Source organism: Nannospalax galili, unplaced genomic scaffold (genome assembly GCF_000622305.1).
Source record: "Nannospalax galili isolate Female #2095 unplaced genomic scaffold, S.galili_v1.0 scaffold572, whole genome shotgun sequence".
In the NCBI taxonomy this organism is placed as follows: Eukaryota; Metazoa; Chordata; class Mammalia; order Rodentia; family Spalacidae; genus Nannospalax; species Nannospalax galili.
Genome location: NW_008331829.1, coordinates 1431282 through 1455994, shown reverse-complemented (window position 1 = coordinate 1455994; position 24713 = coordinate 1431282). Strand labels below are relative to the sequence as shown.

The window sequence follows — 24713 nt, the reverse complement described above, 5'->3', positions numbered from 1 at the left end:
GAGAGAGAGAGAGAGAGAGAGAGAGAGAGAGAGAGAGAGAGAGATGCATCACCCTCCTCCTAACCCTTGTCTCCCAACATTCAAAAGGAGTTAATGCTTGAAGAGATATACATGCTTACTCTGACCTGAGCATTACATAATTATTAATGAGTACATGAATTAAAGGATCGCTTTACCCCACATATATGTACAAATGCTACATATTATTTTGAAAAAAACAAACATCTTTTTATTAAGAATGTGATTTATACTCATTATTTAAGAAGTTGTAATTCTAAGCTATCACTAAACACTGGGAATCAAGGACAAGTTTAAGAATCAATCACAAATTGAAAAATATTCCTACTTCAAAAACTTTAGCGAGCCACACATGATACAAGCAGTGAGCTTATCTAGCATTAGCAATAACCACCACTGCAACCTAAGCTCAGAATTGTTTAATTTCTAACTATAGATTACTGTCTACCATTTAGTGATAGAGAACATCTGCTAAAAGTGTATACAGTGTGAGAAATAAATGGAAAACAGGGCTTCAAGGTTTATAGCAATGAACAAAATGTAATAATAACACTTCACCTTTGTACAACCTTATTGCGTGCATGTAGCCACACAGCTTTACACATCTACTTGGCATGGTGGGTTCACTAGATGATGCAAGTATTTTTGAGCAGAAATTCATAATAGACATCTGGATTTTTATTGCTAATAATGTTGACATAGATGATCTGATACATTTTCAAACATAAGAGTTAGACTAATTTCATATAGACAGGAAACTAATTTACAGATCCCATAGTCAGCTAAGTCTGTAGGTGATTATTGACAGTTGAATAGGAGTCCTGGTGCTCCCTCCCATGCTATGCCATCTCAGGACTGCACAGGCTACACCATAATTCAAATGTCATCCTGTACAGCAACACTGATCCTGCTCTCGTTGCATCACTGAAAAGCACCAACCCTTTGTGGGGTTTGTTTCTACAGTCAGATTATATGGCTAAAAATTTAAGATCAAATGTTGTGCCCAACACTGAAAGGAATTATATCCGTTTGACAATTCACAGGAATTTCAAACGAATTTTTAAAAATAGTTTTACAAGAACACCAGTGTTCTTAACCACTGAGCCATCCTAGCACCCACATGGCAGCCAACAACTGCCTGTAACTTCAGTCCCAGGGTATTTGACAGCCTCTTCTGAACTCTGAGGGCACTGCATGACACAGGCGCACTTACCCACATGCAGGCAATACACACATACACATAAAATAAAAATAAATATTTTTTTCTTTAATCAAAAAAATACTACTACAGATTCTCTGAGAATTTCATACAACATACTTTGATGATGTTCAGACTCCTTTGCCCATGACAATGATTTTTTTAGCTCATAAATATTAATAAAGAATGATTCTAACATATTTGTCAAATATGGCTGGATATAAGTCATATTTACTAATATTTATTAATTACTTCTAAAACTCCTGCCGATGAGCATTATTAATACTAGGTGGTTTTACATATTCTCAGAAATCTAAGCCTCTGTTAGATTTATACCTCATCAGCAACCCACGCATCACATAACTTTCGTCATGTTAATTAACATTTTATTTGTGCCTGAATCATTTTTGCTCTGTGTTCTGTTTTTGTCTGTTACGTTCTGAGTGGATCTGTGGCCTGAAGGCCTGCATGGAAGCGTGATCTTGGGAACCTTTGTTGTTAGGTGAGTTGAATTTCTCAAAATACTTCTCTAGTCCCCAAATCCGAGACAGCAGTTGAGAACTGCTAATGAATCACTAAGGAGCTGCTTTCAAACAACTCCCATCTCTACATATTTCCCAGACGTTCACCCACTGTGGATTCCGAGACTTTGTTGGTTTTAGTGACTCTTGTAAACCCCATACCTGAATAATGATTGGGAATGAGGCATGCCAGTTTCACTTTGTTCTTGAGCAAATTACCTTCTTTAATTTTAAGTGCTTGACCTACGGCAGATGCGCTGAACCTTTTCATGTTTACTCTAAATTTCTCGAATTCCTTATGGGCAGGTGCTGTGGAGCACACAGCTCACTTGTGACTGGTCACCATGAAAGATTTATGTCGATCTCTGCTTTTCTTTCTCTGTTTTAGTGGCTTTGAATCTTGGATAAGCATCAAAATCATCTGAAGATTTATTAGAACAGATTGTGAAGCCCCACCCTTATAGTTTCTGACTCACTGGATTTGGAAGTTAACCATGGAAATCTGCATTCCTGGCAGGCTTTCAGGCTATGCCAGTGCTCTATTCAAAGAACCATAGTTTGAGAGTCACTCTTCTATGTGTGACAGAAATATTCACATGCTAAGCTACATTTCAGGGTCCAAATTTGATAGACTATCAACTCAATTTGGAAACAGCGCAAGATTGCTTACAAACATATACACTCAGGCAGTCTTTTGATGCCAGTTGATTTTTCTGTTTGAGCAAAGCAAATGCTATTTTTTAACTGTCAAACTGAAGTCCAACAGATAGTAATATTAATATATAATACACTACTTATGGCTAATCCACATATTTGTATTTTGACCATTTCTTTTTATTGTTTCCAAAGGCACATCTAGAGAACGTGTGAGTATGGTCTGAACTCGAAATGTTTTCTTCACAATTTGTTTCAATCATCATAATCATTACAGAATCTCTTATTTTAAAAGAACTGGCCAAGAGTTGAATGGTGGGAATCTATTTAAATTTGGATCTATGGTAACTGAAAAGACTATGTTTTAAAATGCTATTCTGTAATGACACAATCTAGTTTACTCCTAATTCACAAACTTGAGGCTCTGAGGGACTCTCCTGGATAAGGCTTTGATCTGATACGGGGTTTGCTAATGAACACAGACTCTTACTCTCCAAGGATATATAGCATCCTATAGAAATTTGGGACATACATCAAAATATTCAACACAGAGTGCTATGAGCGTGCTAGTAATGTAGTTTAGCACACTTGAAATGCATTCTCAGAAGCAGTGAAATTGTATCTTCAGTGTAACTTGGGAGAAATGAACCTTTGTCTGTTTGGCACACAAAGCACTGAAGAATATAGGATTCATCCATTTTCCTTTCCTGCTGTTCTCCAGGTCAGGGTCTCCAAACCAGACTTAGCAACACACTTGACCTAGGAGATGTGCAAGAGCAGAACCGTTCGGTGGGAAAATGCCCTTCCTCCTCGATTCTAACATCTTCTATTATTTTAATAGCTCGAAAAAGACGAAGTTTCAAAAACTTCTTAGCTTTTCTCAATGTATAGTTTTATCGATTTTGTGTATGTCATACAGTATATCTAGACCCTCTCCCTCATCTGCATCCCCCATAGCCTACCCACAGGATTTCATGCACTCTGTCATATATGTCAAGGCTCATCAAGTGAAGTTTATGTCCTCAGATGTCCCTCAGTGTGAGTTCATCCACTGGAGCCTGTCCAGTCTACCTAGTGCCATTCCCTTAAAGAAAATCAACTCCCTTCATCCAGCAGTGATCAGTTGCTGATAATTCCTTAGGTAAGTTTGGGGCCTCCTATTTCTTCAGTTCTAGGCTGGGTTTTTAAAAAAGTCTGATTGAGTTTGCATGGGTCCTATGCACGCTGTCACCATTGCTGCAAGTTCATATGAGCAAGCTCCCAGAGGCCTGGAAAACTCTGCTTCCTTAAGGTCACGCTAACCCTGGCTCTTACAGTCTTTCTGCCCTCTCTTCCACAATGGTTTCCAAGCCCTGGGTGGTTGAGGAAATACCCCTTAGCTTTGATTAACTACAATGCCACCTAGACTTATGTAATCATGGATTTATATTAAATTTTGAAACTCTGATCTGAACCTACTTTCCTAAAACATTTTGGGGAGACTGAAATGTTCCAAAAGAGCAGGCTGTTGGAGTTGGGAATGTACTCAGCCGGACGTTCATGGTGTGTGCCTTTTGTCTCCTCTGGCCGGGGTACTTTCAGAACAATTCCAATCTGCTTCTAGTCATTACTGAAAGATGTGCTAACCCAAGGTAAAAGCAAGTGAAAAGACCCTATTGGAATTCAATCATTCAGATTGATACTAAACGCTCAGGGAAGAGGCTTGAATAGGATTTTATCTTGAAAATGAAATTTATGTTCACAAAAATTTAGAATATAAGGAAAGATCCGTGCTTTTACAACCAGTGAATAATGAAGTTGTTACAGAGTTTTAAAAAATAATTCTTGAGAGTTTCTTTATTACATATATTAACTGTGCATATGTGCAGTGGGTAAATGTGGAGGTCTGAAGACAAGGTGAGAAACTCAGTTTTTACCTCCAGCACCTGGGTCGCTGGGCTGGAAACCAGGTCATCAGACTTGGTGGCAAGTGCCTTACCCCTGTGAGCCATCTCACTGGCTGCTGTACTTGGGAACTTTCAGTATCATGGAACTTGATCTTTTATTTAATGTCCGACTTTTACACTGTGAACATAAAGTCTCCTCATTAATATTCAAAACACTCATCAATCTTACGAAAAGCCTATCTTAAAGCCTCTATTTTGGGGGGATAGGGTGGTGCTGGGGAAGAAATCCAGCAAGGTTTCATGCATGCTAGACCAGGGATTACCTCTCTAATTTTTCAACAAGCATACATAGCAATCTGACATGGTGTAAGCAGTCAGCTTGGCAAAGCACATTTATATGAGGGAAGAGCAATGGAGGAATTTCTTTGATCAGATTGGCCTGTGGCCATGTCTATGAGGCATTTTCTTTATTTTTGTTTGGTTCTTGTTTTTGTTTTAAGACCTGTAGCCCCAGCTGACCTGAAAATCAATGTGTAGACCAGACTGGTCTCAATCTCACAAAATCTGCCCGACCCTCCTTCTGAGTGCTGGGATTCAAGGTATACCACCAAATCCAGGAAGGCATTTTCTTGGTTGACAATTGATGGAGGAGGGCCCAGCGTACTGTGGTGGGTACCAGTGAGAAGGTAGGCCTGCCCTGTCTAAGAAAGGCAGCTGAGCAAGCTGGGAGAAGAAGCCAGGAAATTCTGCTTCAAGCTCCTGCTGCGCTCCTCCTCAGCTTCCCTAGACCACAGTCTTTAACCTGTAAGTTCAAAGTAACCATTCCTCTCCAAGTTGCTTCTGGTCAGGGAGGCAAACACAGAGACAAACCTTCTGAAACAGCTACACTACTATCATCTTAAATCCTTTCTACGGTCACGTTTCATAACCACCACAAAGGAAACCAAGCTTTGGAGAGGGAAGATAGAGGCATGCCTGGGAATGCCGAGGCTCAGCGTTACAAAGAAGCTTTGACGACGCTCTCATGTTGTACTATTAACCAGCCACAGTTTGCATTTTCCATGTTTTTCAATACTTCACGATCTTAGAGCCTCATGAATCCTGGAGAGATTTGCCTTCCCAGAGCTAGGCTAAAACCTGGATATATTATAGAACTCCTTAGTCTTACTATCATTTGCAAATCAACTGCTACAGTAGTGATGCTTGTGCCTTCTCCCCTGCAAAACTTCCTAGGTTGAAGCTTGATCGTTATTGTGATGATGGCCTTAGCAGGTCAAACCTTTGAGAGGCGATTAGGCTTTAAGGCTAGAGTCCTTCAGAATGGAATCACTTATAAAGGAAGCACCAGAGAGCCACTGTGCACTGTCCTCTGCTGAGAAGGCAACAAGAGGAACAGGTGGAAGCCCACCAGAGCCTGGACCTGGTAGCCACTTGGCCATATGTCCCACCCTGCACACTGGGAGAGATAAACGTCTATTCTTCACCAATAATCCACTTTATGTCATTTAAAATAGCAACCCAAATTGTCTGTGGCACAAGCAATCCGAAGTTCATAGCCCTGCCACTTCCAGTATCTAACTTACCATTGCTGCCCTCAATCAGCTCACACCCAGGTACAAAACAACTCCAGACTCCCTCTGTAATCCGTAGCCAGCGGAAACTATTCAAACTAGTGAGTCCTGTACTGTTTACCTGGCCCTTCCTTCCTTTCCCATGGGAAGCACAATAAAGGTCCAGGCCACATTTCTCTCTAGGCCTTCTGCTTTCTTGTTGAATCAGGCAACTGTGTGTATGACTGTGCATGGTGCAGCCAGACTCCGTATCTTGGAAACTGAGTAATAAAATTTCTTCCAGCGTCATTGTCCTTGCTAGGTCAACACTCACGTTTATAAATTAAATCTCAGGCACAATCTAACATAGGTCAGCAGCTATCCATGGCTGTGCCCATCATTTGATCATGTCACCAACAGTCCCTACAGCAATTCACGAAATCTTGCATTCATTGCCAGGTTCAAATGTTGCTTTTCAACTTACTTAGATTATGTGGATACGTATAAATAGAAATAGGGAAGGACAGATGAAGTCATGGTCTTATTGGGAGATATCCAGATTATAGCTAAATAGGAAGTTGAAGTATTAGATATATACTCAGCTCACAGAAGAGTGTTATTTATATAAAAGTTGTTTACTACTTCACTCCTAGTGACAAAATCTTCAATAATGGGTGCTTACATAGCATTCGAAAGCTTGTTCGAGTATACAGATGAGTGCTGAGTTTTCTGATTACGGTTTTGTGGCTCAAAATTGACTTCAGGTTCTATCAAATCAGGAACCATGACCTCAGTCTCCTGCTATACCCCAAAATATCAACCACAGGGCGTGTTGTCAGTGACTGGTTCTTTGCCTGAAAACTGCTCCTTAGAACATATTACTTTTCGCTGGATTCGAACACAGTGACCACCAGCCGCCTGCGATGCGTCACACCTGACTCCTTTGGAACTGATTTGCTGCCTTCCATTTAGGTCCAGGCTGGAAGCGGTTTCCACTGCATCACCTTCTTCGGTGATAAAGATGCACACCTCTAGAATTTGCTGCTTCCCCCCCGCAAGCAGTGAGTGCGTCTCAGTGAGTGATGTTAATGACGTGCTTGTGCGACTGCAGTCTCCTTCGAAGGAGGAAATGACCCCATGTTTGGCCTTTCCTCTGCATCATGAAGATCAACTCCGGTATGTGGAGCTCTAGTGGTTCTCTGGGCCTCTGCAGATAGCACTGACATCTTAGGGATGATGTAGTAAGCATGTAAGAGCAGGCATTAATCATGCAACCATCACATGAGTGCCACGGGGCTGCCGATTTTCAGAAATTATTTTTCAGTATGCTCATAGTTTTGAGCAAGGTCTCATTTATCCTAGGCTAACCGTAAACTTGTCATGAATTTCTGATCCTTCGTGCCTGCACAAACTGAGTGTTGGAATTGCAGGTGTAAGCCACCACTTTCAGTTTATGTGATGCTGGGGACTGAACCCAGGGCTGTTTACATGGCTGGTAGACACTCTGCCCACCATTGACATCACCAGCACAGTTACAACCTGTTTCTTTCTGGACTTATCCGAAGTAAATCTTATATTCTGCTGTCACTTTAAACCAAGTTTATCCATCACATGGAATATTATCCATTACATTAATTAAATATTTTAATTTTCTGAATTGCAAATCAAATTCTTCATTCTAAATTTGGTTTTCTTGGGGTTTGGAGAGATGGCTCAGTGGGTAAGAGCACTGAATGCTCTTGCAGAGGACCCAGGTTTGATTCCTAGCACCCAGATGGCTGCTAACAACTATCCATATCTCCAGTTCCAGGGAATCCGAAGCCCGCTTGTGACCTCCACAGGCATTGTACAACATGGGTGCACTTACACATATGCAAACAATACACTCATGCACACAAAATAAAAAAAAAATAAGTAAAAATATTTGTTTTTCTTAAAAACAAACTAGTGCAAGTTTTTTCACGTGGATTACCACTCACAGAACCAAACCCCACGTGTGACTTGTTTCTGTGGATTAAGCAGACACAGCCTTCCTTTCCTGGAAACTCCTCTGTCATCCGAGTTCTTTATGTTGTGAAGACTTCTGAACACTTTGGCCTTCCCTGCTGAGTGGCTGGAGTTTGTTCCGGAGACCATGATTACTCCTGCCTTTGGACCATACCCTGGAATGCCATGGTCTTAGTTTATGGGCTTATTCCTTCTAGAAAAGTCCTCTGGTCTCCCCAGACTGCCTCACTTCAGCTTCCCATATATAACACAGATCTGTGCATTGTTATGGTTCCTCCCTGTTTATCTGCCTCTTCTGACGATCTGTAAAATTTATAAGGCCGACACCATTGTATTCATGATTATATTCTCAGAACCTAGGATATCATACTAATAATATTTGTTATTGATTGAATGCAAGAGTTTAAAAAATCACTATTATTCCGAGATGAGAAAATGTTTCCATATCAATAAAGATCAAGTTCTAAGTATAACTTAATATAATTAAGTTATAATTAATTAAATTTAGCATAAATGCATGATGTTTTGTTAATTACAATATTAAATGAGATTTTGAAAAAAAAAATCTAATGGGGCAGGAGAGATGGACCAGTGATTAAGAGCACTGACTGCTCTTGCAGAGGACCTGGGTTTGGTTCCCAGCACCCACATGGAGGCTAACAACCTTCTGTAACTCCAATTCCAGGAGACCCAACACCCTTTTCTGACCCTTCTCAGGCATTGCACACAACATGGGTGCACTTACATATATGCAGACAATACACTCATCCAAAAAATTTAAAAATAAGAAATAATTTTTTAAATCAAATAATAAGCCAGGCATGGTAGCGCATGCCTTTAATTCCAGCACTCGGGAGGCAGAGGCAGGCAGATCTCTGTGAGTTCAAGGCCAGCCTGGTCTACATAGTGAGTTCCAGGAGAGCTGGGGCTACAGGGCGACCTGTCTCAAAAAGACCAAAAAAAATCTAATAATAATTTTCAAGACTAATAAAATCTATGATATTTATATGTCCTCTCTTCTAGTTAACAGTTCCTATAGTTTCAGACATGTATTGTGTTTTCAAGATTGCCTTTTATAAAGACTGTAACTGTCATACTATAGAACTGAAATTAAAATGCAAGTTGTCCTGTGATTTCTACATGTGAACTATGTCACAAATGCGCATGCACATACACTCACATGTATGTAAAATGCAATACATTTATGCGCATGCACATATTCACTCACATGTATGTAAAATGTAATACATTTTTAGAAATTCTATCATAGAACACTAGGAAGGAATACAGAGCAAATTAATTTGTTTCTGTTGACATTCATCAACTAGCATATAAACATGTCTTCAAGTCTTTAAACCATGAATAATTAAAGAGTAATGCAATTAACATAAATGACATAAATGATATATAGACTAGGGCTAGAGGAGAGAAGTTTTCAACTTAAAACTTTCAACTATACCATATTTCTCGTACCATAAAAGCTTCTAATTCCATTCCTGGCCCCACCCCTTACAAGCTTGACTGCTTATGAATTTATGCACAGACCTGAACTTTCTTTTTCCTCTGTTTTTGTGATGTGCATGGAACTGGGAACTTAGAATCAGGTTTCTTACATACTCAAACCACACCTTTGTTATTATTTATTTCTTCATTCATTCACTTATTATTTTTATTTTATGTGTATGAGTCTTTTGTTTGCGTTCATGTAACTGTAACCATGCATATAATGCTTGCAAAGACCAGGTGGTGGCTCCCTGGAACAGGGTTAAGGATGTTTGTGAACTAACATGTTGGTAGTGAGAACTGAACCCAGGTCCTCTGCAGCCAGTGCTCTTAACCACTGAGTCACCTTGCCAGCTCCTGGTTGCATCATTATTAAATCACACTGACTTCTCAGTAGTTCACAGACATCTTGACCACATGTACTGAAATGTTTTACCATGCTAAGAGTGCAGTCCTTTGTTGTAGGTCTCAGTCGGAACCCTATGTCCTTCAGGGAGCCATCTGGAATGCTTGGAGCTGACAGATATTCTGACGGCCCAGGGCTTATGCTCTGATACTGTCTAAATATCTTTAATACTGCTCTATTTACAGGTTGTAATGATATATCTATCTCCTATCTATCATCTATCATTTACCTATCACCTATCGCATCATCTGTCATCTACCTGTATATCTTCTACCTATGTTTCTATAACCTATCAGTTGTTTATCATATATCTACATTTGTCTTGAAAAGCTATTAATTTTAATTCATTATTTCATTTAATGATTCATAGTAATTATTTCATTTACTTTACTTGGTTAATTTTTAGGGCACTGTAAATTCCATTCTGTAGATGAATCTGAGTTTAAGGATCAAATAATGATCTGAAGGCCCTGTCACTAGTATTTGAGGCCTACAGTCATCTCACCATTGTCCTACTGGGATGAGGAACATTCTCAAAGCTATTGAGAGGATGGCTGAGAAGGATACAATGGCAACCTGAAGGGGACACCCAGTCTTCAGAGGAGCGGAGTCACAACTTCTGCCACCCCATTGAAACAACACTTTCTAAAAGTCCAATTTTAAAAATTCAAATTCCTAAATCACAGTAAATATGTATTAATAATTTTATAAATTCCTTTGCCCCTATTTCTCTTCTTCAGGCAAGCACACATATTTCGAACAGACATTCCTTTTGATCACCTCACTCAAAGTTGTATTTAATGTAACTGCAATGATTTTGCTTTCTTTTCCTTCTTAGAAAGATTTAATTATTAGTCTCCTTCATCTCACTGCTATCTGTAACTCACATGAAATGATTACTTAACATGTGTCAGGTATTGAGCTGTGTGTGTTATATTTATCATTTTGTGTAATCTCTACAACCACATTATTTTCAGATGAAGAAACAGACATAGGCAAAAGGCTAATGGCCTTGGAAAGGTCACAGGTTCAGTATGTGACTCAGACCCTACTTGTGATGAGGTCTTCCTTGTGATATATTTTTATTACTTGTTCCTGATATTCATTCACATAGAAATATACAAAATACAGCATGTCGAATGCTGTTATTTTATATATATAATATATATATACAGATAAGTGAATCATAACAACTTATTAAATGAATAGACATACTAAGAAAGGTTAAAAATATAGCCAGGCATGGTGCTATACACCTGTAATCTCAGCACACAAGAAACAATCTGAATGATTGCCAGGAATAATGAAATGCTTCTAATCATGTGGTTATTAAATAATTAAAAAAAATATATAGCCAGGCATGGTGCTATACACCTGTAATCTCAGCACAGAAGAAACAATCTGAAAGATTGCCAGGAGTTTGAAACCAGCCTGATCTACACAGTGAGATCAACACCAGCTCATGGCCTGTGGTCCCAGACTGAAGAAAGGTAAACAGAAAAAAGTGAGCTTGTTGGCCATGTGGTCCATGCCTTTATGCCAGTACTAAGGAGGCAGAAGTGGGCAAATCTCTTTGAGATGGGGGCCAGCCTCATGTACATAGCCAGTTCTAGGCCAACTGGGGCTACAGGGGGATCCTGTCTCAAAACAAACAACAATAACAAAAACATGAGCTTAACATCAGTATGTAAGCCTGTTCTTCCTGATAGGGGATGCAGTGTAACCAACTCTCTCTCATTCCCATCATCATGTCCTCAGCACCATGATGGACTATATCTTCAAACCATGATTCATATCAGCCCTTCTTTCCATGAGTTGCTTTTCTTGGTCATTTTGTCACAACAAGGAGAAAAGTAACTAAACAGGAACGAGGATGAAGGATTCCTGTGCTGCTTCAGAATCCCATGAGCCTCTCACTCCCGGACACTTATCCATTCACACCCAATAACAACATAATCGTAGTCACAACACATTTATTTAAAACATAATGCAGAGCTGCTATTGAGTGAGTTCATGGCAGTGGTGTAGCTGACATCTTAAATCACAGCTGCTTCTCAATTACAGCCACAGGGCAAAGCAACACTTTGGAAAACACAGAAAAGTGTAGATTAAAGCAATAGATTTTAAGAAGAAAAAGAAAGAATGGATGTAAAACTTGACAAGAATTGCTACGAGTTCACGGTATAAATCAGGCTTTGTTCTTAATTACATATTTTAACAAGTAGCAGCTTACAATGGCCTGGATGTCAGTTCTTTTCCACTTCTTAATCTTAGTATTACCAAGAATTGTGAGAGAATGAGTCCAATTTTATTTTAATTACAATTGGGTCTAAAAGAAATAAAATTTGGGCTGGGAGCTCAGGCATCATATGGAGTCTTGCACTCTTCTAAAATGTTGACAGAGTTCAAGGTTATCCACAGATAAATAGTGAGTTTGAGGCAAGCCTGGCCTACTTGAGACCCTGCCTGTCTCAACAATAACTATATAGATGATTAAATAGATTAGATAGATGATAGATAGATAGATGATAGATAGATAGATAGGTAGATAAAAAGATAGATAGATAGATAGATAGATAGATGATAGATAGATGATAGATAGATAGAAGATAGATATAGATAGATAGATAGATAGATAGATAGATAGATAGATAGATAGATAAATGGAGATAAATGGATAGATGGGTAGATAGATGATAGATAATTAGATGATAGATAGATGATAGATGATAGATAGATGATAGATGGATAGATAGATATAGATAGATGATAGATAAAACAGAATGTATTGGTCCCTATCTGTATGTATATTTATATGTGCCTGTTAGAAATAGTTCATTAATATGCCTAAAAAGTATAAGAAAGCATACTTCAAGACATGCAGTAGTCTTCTAAGGCTCTTCAGAAAGCTACTGGAAAAGTAGAAGCATGTAGATTATTTAGTTGCTCTCACAGGATACTATTTTCCTAGCTGCTTACATCGATATGCAAATGACTGTGCTACTAAATAACAGGGGCAATTCATCTGAAAACAGAAAAGCCTTTCCAGAATGTATAAGCAGCACTTTTTCTGAGGTGAAGTTTTTGGGAAGCACAATAGTCACAAGCTCTCACACAAAATCTTTTCAAGAATGGAGAACTGTAATGGGTACAACCCGCATTGTTCTCCACTCAGCCTTCCTCTATTTACTTTACAACACCAGGAATCAACACAGTTCTAAGGCTGAAACTAACAAATCCAGCTGGTAGTGAAAAGGCCTGGAAGGGAGAAAAACCAAGTGTTTATAGCATAACAGCATAAACATTTTAGTGGGGAGAGGCAGGAAATGCTTCCTGGATAGCATTAAGGTACAGCACTGAAGAATGGTCATGGTAAGACCATCGGGTTGGGAAAGGCGCCTGTTTCCTGAGAACACAGGAAATCTAGCCAGCACACACTTGTTGTATAGTGCACCAGGATCACATGCCAATACATTAAGATGAGCAGCCATTGTTGATCTTCCCAGCTGCTTCTTATCAGTTCAGTCACTGGATCATGGCAGACACACATAGGCAATGCTACCTCCTCACGGGGCGCTTCCAGGAGCACAGATGCACAGGGAGACAGAGCCACCCAAACAAATGTGTTTTATTTGTGCCCACATATAAATATATGCCCCAAATACAGTATGGGTCAATACTATGATTCTGTATTTTATGGCACTACATAGAGTGTAAGAATCATATGCCCAGGAGGCTGAGGCAGGAAAATCACAAGTCTGAAGCCAGCCTGAGCTACAAAGGGAGACCCTGTCTCAAAAATAAAATAGCATCCTTCCTAATTTTATACTGCAAAAGGTGAAGCTATTTTAAGAAAACATGCCTCATGATTTTGTAGAATCACTTTTGAAAAGTAGAAAGGATATGAATTGCCAAAATATCCTAAACTGAATTAATCATGGAAATTATGGGAAGACCTTGATCACAGTTATACACACAGCTGTTCTCTCTTGTCGAGTAACATGGTACGGTGGATTCTGCAGCTTAACATGAGACACATTTACTATCTGCTTCAGTGGGTCAAAAATCTGGGTTTTGCTTAGCCTAATCTTTTTTTCAGGGCCTCACAAAGCTGTAACCTCAGTGCTCAATCCTCTTCTGAGCTTTTTCGTCTAGAATTATCTCAATGTGCAGTAGTACGGAGGTTTCATTTTCTTGCATTTTCCCTGAGATTAAAGCAAGTGGAAGCTGCCGACAATCCCTCACCACATGGCCAGGAGAGTTAGATTTGAGCTATCATCCTAAGTGCTGAAATTCCAAAGTTTCTACAGTCTAAAATACCCAAAATATAATTTAACGAAAATTTAAGTTTTCTTAGATGACATTTATTTGGACCTTTAAAGATTTTGTGAAACATGGAAACACAAGTGAATGCTTTTCTGCTTTACACAAATAATAATGTTCTGCCAACACAGATACAGCAAGGATAGTCCCAGAAACATAGGGTGTGAGCAGACAGACATGTATTAACAAATAGGTGAAGGGGCTGGAGACATGGCTCAGCAGTTAAGAACACTCACTGTTCTTGCACAAGACCCAGGTTCGATTCCCAGCATTGACATGGCAGCTAACAACTATCTGTAATTCCAGTTCCAGGGGATCTGACAGCCTCTTCTGACCTCATCAGTCACTGGACAGCACAGATGCATTTAAACACATGCAGGCAGTACACTCATAGGCATAAAATAAAAATAAAATATATTTAAAAAGAAAGATAAAAAATAAAATATATAATCGCATCAAAAACAAAGGTTGTTGTGGGGCTCGGTTGCACACGCCCTTAATCCCATCACTCAGGAGGCAGAGGCAGGCAGATCTTTGTGAGTTCTAGGCCAACCTCATCTACAAAGCAAGTTCCAGGCTAGCCAGGGCTGCATAGTAAGACCCTGTGTTTAATAAAGAATAAAGGAAAGGAAAGACTTCGGTTGGGCCTAGTGACTCAGCTGCGTGCACACTGCCAAAGTCTCTGAAGAGACTGAGCAGTTGTGTCAGATACATAGACATCCAAGGAGCCCAGATCTTGAGAAATTCTACCTTTCACAAACACAGATGTACAGAGGGGACAGTTCTACCCTTAAGGAGGATGTTCACTATGTACATGCAGCACTTACATGTAAAGCCCACATTTTGGTAATATGCTTTTGTAAATGGAGTCAAATGCAAAATGTATACAAAACGAACAGGAAGTCCCCCCGAATCTTTGTGTGCTTTAGACTTCCTGCATTTCAAGTAATGCAAAGATAAAATACTTGAGATATACTGGATCACAGAAAAATAACATACACAACTAAAAGGACTGGGAAAATCAAAAAGCAAAATAATCTGAAAACAAAATTTGATATGAGAAAGTGTAGTTCAAGGATAGATTATGGGCTGTTTCATACAGGCAGTCCACAAGAGTGGGCCAGTGCTCAAGGTCATTAAGTTAGTTAACTTTCTATTGCTATGATGAAAACACCAATCAAACCAGCTTGGGGAGGAAAGGGCTCATTTCATCTTACAGTTCACAGCCCATCATGGAGAGCAGTCAGGGCTAGATCTCCAGGCAGGAATCTAGGGACAGGAGCCTGGAGCACAGACCATGGAGGAACATTGCTTACTGGCGTGCTCCTTCAGCCTATGCTCAGCCTGCTTTCTTATACAACACAGGCTCATCTGCCCAGGGGTGGCACCGCCCACAGTGGGCTGGCCCCTGCCACATCACTCAACAATCAAGAAGATGCCCCACGGACATGGCCACAGGCCAGTCCATTGGAGGAAATTCCTCAACTGGGGTTCCCTCCACCCAAGTGTGTCTAGCTGGCACTGAAGCTACTTAGCACAGACATTGTCTATATTTTAAAGTCATGCAGAACTGACAAGAGCTTGTTCTTTGGATGGTGAGGTGACGGTGAGATGGCTTTCCTCAGAGAACATATCACCTGGCACCTGCTCACACTGCCCTGGTCCTTCCCCTATGCTCACCCTGGTTTATATTAATGTCTTCTGGAAACACTTGGTGCAGACACACCAAGGGAATCCCTCAGGGTGTTTCCAGATTTGCTCTGCCCAGCAAGCTGCACCTCTCCTTTGTACAACTGAGAAACATATGATTTGTGTTACCACAATTCTTTCCACCACTCTTACATACTCTATTTCCTCAACAGGAATTTGGGTTTCGGACTTTCAGTGTTAACAATTAAGATTTTAATCTTTTGGAAACATAGTTTTGGGAATTTTTAACTGCAGAGGTCTTGATGTGTGGGGATTTATGCATTTGAGTTTATGGATTATGGGTATGTGTTTTAGGATTATGGTCAACATTGCTCAGAGTTAATACTGGACAAAATTGATGTATACTGTCCTTTAGAATGACAGTAAAGGTACTCTCTGAAGTGGACTCTTTCCAAAGTGTGTAGTCACACAGACTAGCCTGTCTTCATTCTTCTTAAACAGTGAAGCGCACGTACAGCCCATATAGAGGCAGCTTAGGACCTCTTTCCAGGGGTATTTAAGAGCAATTGTCCTAATAAGATCACTACTGTCAACCTCAGTAGCCACTGTATCCAATCTAGAGGAAAGACTTCGGTTGGGTCTAATCTAGAGGTAGAAACAGAAAAGTGTCAAGTCAGCTTCAGGGAGCCCTGCAGTTATTCTGGAAGGCAGAGGAACAGAAGCCTGTGTTGGTATGCAGTCTGTTTCCTGCTCTGTATTGTGGCAGCATTCCTACACAGAGGAAAGACAGATGGCAACCTGATGCTCCCGTCACTTCCAGGAGAAGCTGGCAAGTAGCTTCCTTTCGAAGGGCAATCAGTTCATTAAAATCAGGTAGACTATTTATTAAAAAATGTTTCTATGACTTTCGAAGTTATCAAAGTTTCAAAAATGAATTCTATTGTGAAAATCAAATTATTTAGTTTAAGGGGGGTATGTCTTCTGAAATTGGGAGAATTAGACATCTGGTCACAACATACAGGGCCCAAGAAAAACAGGTGTCAATTCTTTTGTCTCTCTCCCCTCTCTCACTCCCCGTCTCTCTCCCTCCCTGATTCTCTTCCATCTTCCTGGTCACTTGCTACAAGGGGAAATGGAAATGCATAGATATAATTAATTTCAGATGAATAGCTCTTAGCTTTTAAATAAGTAGATTTCATATTTAAGTTATCTGGAACGAGATAGAAGGACATTTCTATGCTATAGTATGCTCCAAATTTAAAGTTCCAAAATGCTGTTGCTACAAATTCCAAATAATTCATGAAATAGGAACAGACATTCTGAAGTCAGATTGGAAACAAGAAAGTATAACAGTGCGTGGGCTCCCACTTCTGCCCAGCCCTGCTGCAGGGATTTTCACATTACCTCATTTAATGTCCTAAGTATTAATATATTTGCCTAACTGGTAATAAAACTAATAGGCCCATATAAGGTTCAATGACTTATTCAAATCACATGGATAACAAGGGACATTTCTTCTGCTTGAGAGACCTTTGATGAAGTTTTGTCGAACTAATGACTGAAACGGCCAATGAAAAAACGAACAAATAAGCAATGCCGGTCACTCTCTAAAGACCAAAGGTTTCCCTCATGCCGTCCTGCCAGGGGCAGCGAATTCAGAAATGTTCCCACTTCAAAGGCTGTGTTAAGCTTAACTGTACAGCAGAAGGTTGATACCTTCAACTACGGGGAAAGCGTATATAAATAATCCAGAAAATGCCGACGTGGCGAACTTTGGGAACTGGTTGACATGGCTTACAACTGTTGCCGCTATGTTCCTAAAGTAAAACTTCTGCTCATAGGTTATACATGAAAATAAAATGACAACAAGGGACGTCGGTCTCTACATGTCGGATTTTCTTAGTGATTCAGGCAATGTGAGGAAATCTATGAAAATCTGGCATAGTTAGGTAAACAGCATATAAATTTACATGAATAAATACACAATTTTCAACTCCCCCTTTTTTCTTTTGCTTTGTTTTATTTTGAGACAGGGTCTCACTAAGTAGCTCTGGCTGGCCTGGAACTTACTATGAAGACTAGGCTGGTCTTAAACTCATGGAGATCCTCCTGCCTCTGCCTCCCAAGTGATGAGGTTAAAAGTTTGTACCACCACACCAGCTTACTTTTACCTTTCTTTCTTCATTTCTTCCTTTTTTTTTTTTCCATGTGCCCTGCAGAGAAATTTCATGGCTGGTAGAATTTATCTGGATACATATTATACTGTTCCTGTTTTGGTTTGCAGATTACAAAATGACAAACTTAAAACAGAAAAAGTTTTCCACTAAGCAAAAAAGATATATTTTAACTTAGTAACAATTTTGCTAAAGACATGATAAAATGAAACAAAGTTCTAAAATCTACAAATCCTAGTAAGGAATATCAGTTACAGCAGGATATAACTTTAATCTTAGCCAACGTGCTATACAAGAATTAGTTATAAATGTATAACTGCCCCAGGCTCAGATACTAACCTCAATTTCAGTGAACTTAGCAAAACTACACTCTCTACATCAATTTTTTTACCTTAATTTAACCATAATTCATTCTTCTAAAACAAAAATAACGTCTTTTCATGGTGAAATATAAGTAAAATAGAACAAGGCATATTGAACTGAAATTGGAAATATTTTTTGTAATGCTTTTTTTTTATCAAAAATTACTTCTTTAAAAAAATCATTTTGTGAAGGACGCTGAGCTATAACTTTCCCCTAAAGGTATTTAGAGCTTTGTAATGAAGATAAAGTATTTGAATTACTGAGCTACGAAGCGGTTCTAAAATAGAGGTTAAAAACAGTTATGGGTTATCTGAGAATGGAGAGTCTAAACAATTCATTCAAGTACCTCTTCCTTATGGACTGTGTTCTACTTTAGCATTTGAATTGCATCTGGAGATACCGATGAATTCAGTCTCCAGACTGTCAGCCGCAAGTTTTGCCTAAATGTCACTTTCTTCATACAGTTATTTTTCAGTAAATAATTTTTACAGTTCTTTCTAGTTTCAGCATTTGAAAAGCTTACAATAATAGTATTTTCTTTATTAGAATCGTTAAAAAGAAAGAAAAACAACATTCCCAAGAGGAAAATTTAGCTTGAATTTTCTTAGTGTTATAAGCCATGTTGAAGCCTCATAGTTGAATCTAATTCTTTTATTACAAATTAATGAACATTGTTATGAAAAATTGAAAGCTTTTCAATCACATCTCCACAGTTGATTGTGTACCTCAGATTTACACCTTCATATGTATTGATGAAGTTATTTTTATCCACATTTCCCAAATTAGCAAATGTAAAAGCCCCACAGGTACATCAGGGTCACAGTCAATCTCTCCTCTGACATTTAACAGCCATTTCCCATGGCTCAGTTTCCTCAATGTAAAATAATGGTGAGCATTTATGGTAGAGGGATTTGTGAATACTGCAAAGAAAATATACAGTGGGCAAGGAAGTCCAACAAACACTTGGGAAGAAGCACACTCCAAGGCGCGAGGGGTGGCCTGAGCTAGCAGGGCCGGTTGCAGATGGGCAAGCAACACCTATGTTAATGGCAGACATAACCTCAGAACATTCCAGAAAATACTCAGGGCCCCTCAAGCTGTCCCCAAACCATTATAAGGAACAGAAACATGGATTCTCCATATTTCTTCAACCTGCACCTTAGCCTGTATTCCTTACATCCATAAATAGAAGCATCATGTGTCTGGGGTCACTTTCCCTTTCCATCCTTTGCTGACGCCCGGCAGTCCCTTCTCTCTCACTGCCTGTGAACTAACTCCACACTTTCTCCCACAGCTACCATTATGGCTTCAGGCCAGGATGAGCAATGACATCTACTTCCATTTCTTTTCTTGTTGCTGTGACCAAACACATGACAGGAATAAACTTAAAGGAGAAAAGGGTTCACCTTTTGCTTATGTTTAAGGAGATACAGTCCATTTCGGCAGAGAAGGCATGAAAGTCAGATTTGAGGCAGTTGGTCACATTGTGTCAATAGTCAGGAGACAGTGAGAGATGAAAGCTGGTGCTCGGCTGGATTTTTTTTTCCCTTTTAAATCCAGTCTCTTATATCAGGATCTTCCACTTCAGTTAAACCTCCTTGGAAATGCCCTCACAGACACATACATGGTGAGCCAGTGAGTCTATGAGGGGATGCCAAATTAAGCCAAGATGACAATTAAAATGACCCATCCTGGGTCCTGATCACATCCATTCCTTTTCATATTCTCTGTGCTTCTATCTCTGGCTCTAGCTCTCTCTCTCTCTCTCTCTCTCTCTCTCTCTCTCTCTCTCTCTCTCTCTCTCTTTCACATTCTCTCAATTCCTTTCCTTCCTCCTTCCTTCCCCTAAACTATGTTGATTATGATGTCCAGATTCTTTGATAGAATCACATAATACTATTATTGTCTTTATGAAACATAAATTCTTTTGACATGTGGCATATTTTAGCTGAGGTACCAGAAAATATCCTTCAGAATAAATTCAAATTCTAAACCTGCCATTGGTTACTTATATAAGCACTTTTCATCTTTGTTTCTCTAACTATCAAAAACTCCTTTGCAAACAAGGCTCTTGCCATCCCTATAGTCATTTCAGTGTCTAGCACAGAATATTATATTTGCTCTACAGATGTGAAGGAGTTAAGAACAGGTCACCCCAAAGCACATCTCTTAAAAGTAAACAGTGAAATACTCTGATGAAGGATACTTTCCTAATACCACAGGGAATGTTTTTTTCCTGTTCATAGAAATTGAGGCCATGAAATCTACCCAGACAAGCTTCTCTGCGAAATCTGATCATCTTAGCCAGTTCACCTAACCAACATCCCTATAGGAGCCCCTCCCACCCCACTCTCACTTGTGCACAACTTACCACACTTAGATCAACTCAGAATGTCCACGTTGAGTTCTGTGTCTGGTTTTCCATTTCTATCTCTTATCACAAGAAAACGTATAATTAAGAATCTTCATATATTACTTCAGTTGATCTTCCATATAGAGTTCAATTCTCAGACCCAGAAAACTGTAAGAAGGTAAGGGTAACATTTTGTCTCCCTCAAAAATGAATGAGAAGATAATGCATTTCAAGTTTGTAGAGAATACTAAAGCTAGTCCCAATATCCTCTGCTCCAGACGGTGTGTTTCCCATTCGGATTATTTTATTTACCCTGACAAATAGATGTGAGAAAGCAACTTCTCCTGACAAGGATTGACAGCCAGATCAAATATTTTCTTTTTATATAAAAAGACAATGTAATCAGGTTGTGGATTCTAATTTCAAGGAAGTTTCTTTATGGTCCCCGTTTTATATGACCATCAAAAGGGAGTCGTCTGCTCATTATTTGCCTGTAAATATTTACAACAACCCAAGTGATAAACAATGGTTTACTGTTTGTGGATGTAGTTTTAGTATATGCTTTCAAATTTCTTAAATTTTTAGAAATAAAAAGTTGTCATAAAATAAATTTTTACTCTAAAACTTCATTATTGACTATGAAAAAAAAAAACCCTCACATAATGATGGAAATGAAGATCTCAGTCAGGCACTATTTTCAGAAAAGGCCTTCTTGGGAATCAGTAAACAATTATGAAACACAAAGAAATGAGCCTCTTTGGATGTTTAAGAATATAATTGAACATTTAAAGGTTTTATGAAGAGAGCAAACTTCATCTTGAATTGTCTGCATATCTCACAAACTTAACTATACCAGTGTGAACCGCAAAGCCTTCTGGATGCCTCTCTAGGAGACAAGGGTTGCTCATTTCCTTCGTACAGTCCTGATACATCTAATTTTCAATTGCATGGGTAATTTCACCATAAATGGTGTTGATTGAACATTTGAGAAAGGATTAAGGTAAAGAGACAAGATAAGTGTATGTGATTTAAACTTCACTGTAGCCATCACATAAATTAAAAGTTTAGCCCACTCATTAACCAGTCTGAGGAACCATTAGCAACAGAAAAGAGAAGGAAAATAAGTATCAAGAATAACATATTACAATTCAATTAATGGAGTTTAAGGAGGACCAAGGAAAGTTCCAGCAGCTTCTGTAGCTCCTTTATAATGTCATGGATCTAATTTACCTCATTTATATTAATGAGCAGAGGATTGCACAACTATTAGCATGATTGAAAATTACACTAATGTTCAGTAAATCTACCCCTAATTATTATGATTAATGCGAAGTTGATCATCTTGGACCAGATTAACTACTGAAATAGAGAAAAGAGCTTTTTCTTACTAACCTAGGTCTTTAGTCTTTTTTATTTAATGAAAACCCTGAGCAATTTACTCAGTAATATTATATACTAATTCACTGTAACCGTCCATTTACATAGATTTGCATAGATTATATTTTTACATTTATCTATTTATTTGAAATAATTACTTCCAAGTGCATTAAAATGCAGTCTTCTGATTGGCTTTGTGCCTGTTAGTATTCCACCATGAAGCTGAGTCATAAAATGAGCTATATTTTGACTCTCCCTGATTCTAAGACATCTTGAGGGTGATCTCCCTGAAAAGAAAAGGTATTCATCTTTGTAGTTAGTAGAAGTAGCAAGCAGGAGACACAAGGCTCACTTGTTCATTTAGAGCCTATAATTTTGAGAAATAGTTTCAAGCTTTGAAATAAATAGCAGGAGGACTAAGATTTCCTGAGTTCTGGTTTAGTTTAAGGCTGTGGTGACATAACATTCCTTTGTGTTCTGCTACAGATTATTCTCTATCTTCTGTTACTGATAGGTGTCCATGGAAGCAAACTGTATTTAATGCTACACTCCTTGATGCAGTGGCCTAAGATGAACTCTTTGACAGCACAAGGAAAGAGCTGTCAAGGGAAATATTCTCTGGATCCCATGAAGAGCTCTCAATGAAGCAAAATTCGGTCGATAATGGTCTTTATGTCTTGAACGTGTGGTTCTACCCCAAACGTTGCTTATTGTGTTCTTATTATCAATAATAATAATAATAAATTAGATACTTTTATTTAAGTTAAATTCTTATTAAATTGTGGGATCTTGGTTATATAAACTGTAAAGTCACAAAGGTAAATTTCCCAGGCTCGCCCAGAATCTAAATGGCCATACTTTAACTCTCAAAATATTTATTGAGGGGAATGCTCTGTGGCCAGGCACTGTGTTTGGGATAGATTTTTAATAGTATATGCAATCAAACACCTTAACATCTTGGAGACGCTGAGAACACAGAGAAGTTGATAGTTCAGATTTATGACTGAGACAAGGCTTCTTCATATTTTTGTCTTGCTTTTTATGTGAACGAGCAATAAGTAAACAGAAGAAGCTTCAAGTTTCCATGAAGAAGAACTAATAATAAGGAGAGGAGAGAGGAACTGGTTGGGTCATTTTAGTTAGGACCCCGAAAGCAAGCAGTTCCAATGCTTGTCTCCGGCCAGAGTTCAAAATTATCTTTGGTCTTGGCTTCGTCTGAAGCCAGGAACGCCAGAAAGCAGCTCAGATTTTTGTTATTTGTCCCTTCTACCAAATAAGCACCCTGTCTTGGAAGCTGTTATTGAGGGAATGACCAAAACTCCAGGCCAGATACCATCCCTTCCATTAGCGGACAGTTTTGAAATTAGAGTCCCATGCTCAAGGTTGTATCTATTACAACCTTAGTGGTGATACTATTAATCTTTGGACTTAAAGGCTGTCTTAATTTTAGTCTCCTCCTGTTCGCAGTCAACCCTCACTCAGATGGCTCTACTGCAATCCGCATCCCTCGGATCACCTTCCAAGCCTGATAGCAAGAGCAGACATCCAAAAGCTTTTTATGCACTATCTTTATCCCAACTTCTGAATGACTTTACGACTATTAATCTTTGGACTTAAAGGCTGTCTTAATTTTAGTCTCCTCCTGTTTGCAGTCAACCCTCACTCAGATGGCTCTACTGCAATCCGCGTCCCTCGGATCACCTTCCAAGCCTGATAGCAAGAGCAGATATCCAAAAGCTTTTTATGCACTATCTTTATCCCAACTTCTGAATGACTTTACGGTCTTAACTCTTGAGAGAGGAATTTGCAGAGAGTAACAGGCTCAGATACCATGGAGGATGGACACCTCCCTCATGGTGGGCTTTACATGGAGACATTGGGGCTTTGCTAAGGCCCATTAAAGAGAAGCTACTTCGTCCTTGTCAAGTGAATGGAATCTGAGTTCTAATTCTAACCCTGCGGGGAGACATCATATTCTGATCTGCTGCAGACATTAGAACACAGCCTACTAGTATGTCCTCCCTTAAGAGTTAACTCAGCTGAGCCTTTCAATCACCTGACCTGGAGACCACCCATAGGAAAGCTGAGTCACCTGTAGACTTGCTAAAGAGATGGATGAATAGTCATCCTTCATGTGGTAATGTACTAACCCTACCCAGAAGCCCCTCTCCTATGCAGTTTACCTCAGCTGCTTCCAGCTGTATGAGCTCCAAGTCAGAAAAAATAACTTTATTCTCTTTCTTTCTCCTTTTTGGATACTAACCAAAAGCCTACTCATGCTTTCCCAGACACTCTGGGCTTCCTGATTCTTTCTTTGAATGCCATGTCTCCTGCCATGCCTCTACCTGCTGATCTCCAGTGGTGTACTACTCCTGTCCTATTTAGCTTCTCTGATGCTTTGACAAAACTGACTAAAATCAACTTGGGGAGGAAAGTGTTTATTTTATCTTAACATCTCTCAGGTCACATCACTGAGGGAAGTCAGGGCAGGAACCTGAGCCACAAACCATGGGGCAAGGCTGCTTGATGGCTTGGTCCCCATGCCTGATTTCTTGTATTTATTTTATTTTATGTGTATGGGTGTATAGCCTGCATGTATGTAAGTGCACTCATGTCATACAGTGCCTGTGGAGGTTAGAAGAAGGCATCAAGATCTGGAACTAGAGTTATGGGTGGTTGTTAGCCACTATGTGGGTGCTGGGGATTGAACTCTCTCCTCTGGAAGAGCAG

The 24713-nt window shown here is 39.2% G+C and overlaps 1 protein-coding gene across 8 annotated transcripts in view; it reads right to left on the bottom strand.

The window, feature by feature from the left end:
• The window catches only part of Naaladl2 (N-acetylated alpha-linked acidic dipeptidase like 2), a 1296606-nt gene that overhangs the window by 834446 nt on the left and 437447 nt on the right, over positions 1-24713 (bottom strand). Inside the window, exon 1 of one of the 8 annotated variants that reach the window (XM_029560551.1) lies at positions 20625-20685. The exons of the other annotated variants lie outside the window; for them this stretch is intronic. The gene's annotated coding sequence lies outside the window, so the exon portion shown is untranslated. Of the gene's footprint in view, positions 1-20624; positions 20686-24713 lie in introns of those variants that run through there. 8 annotated transcript variants of the gene reach the window in all.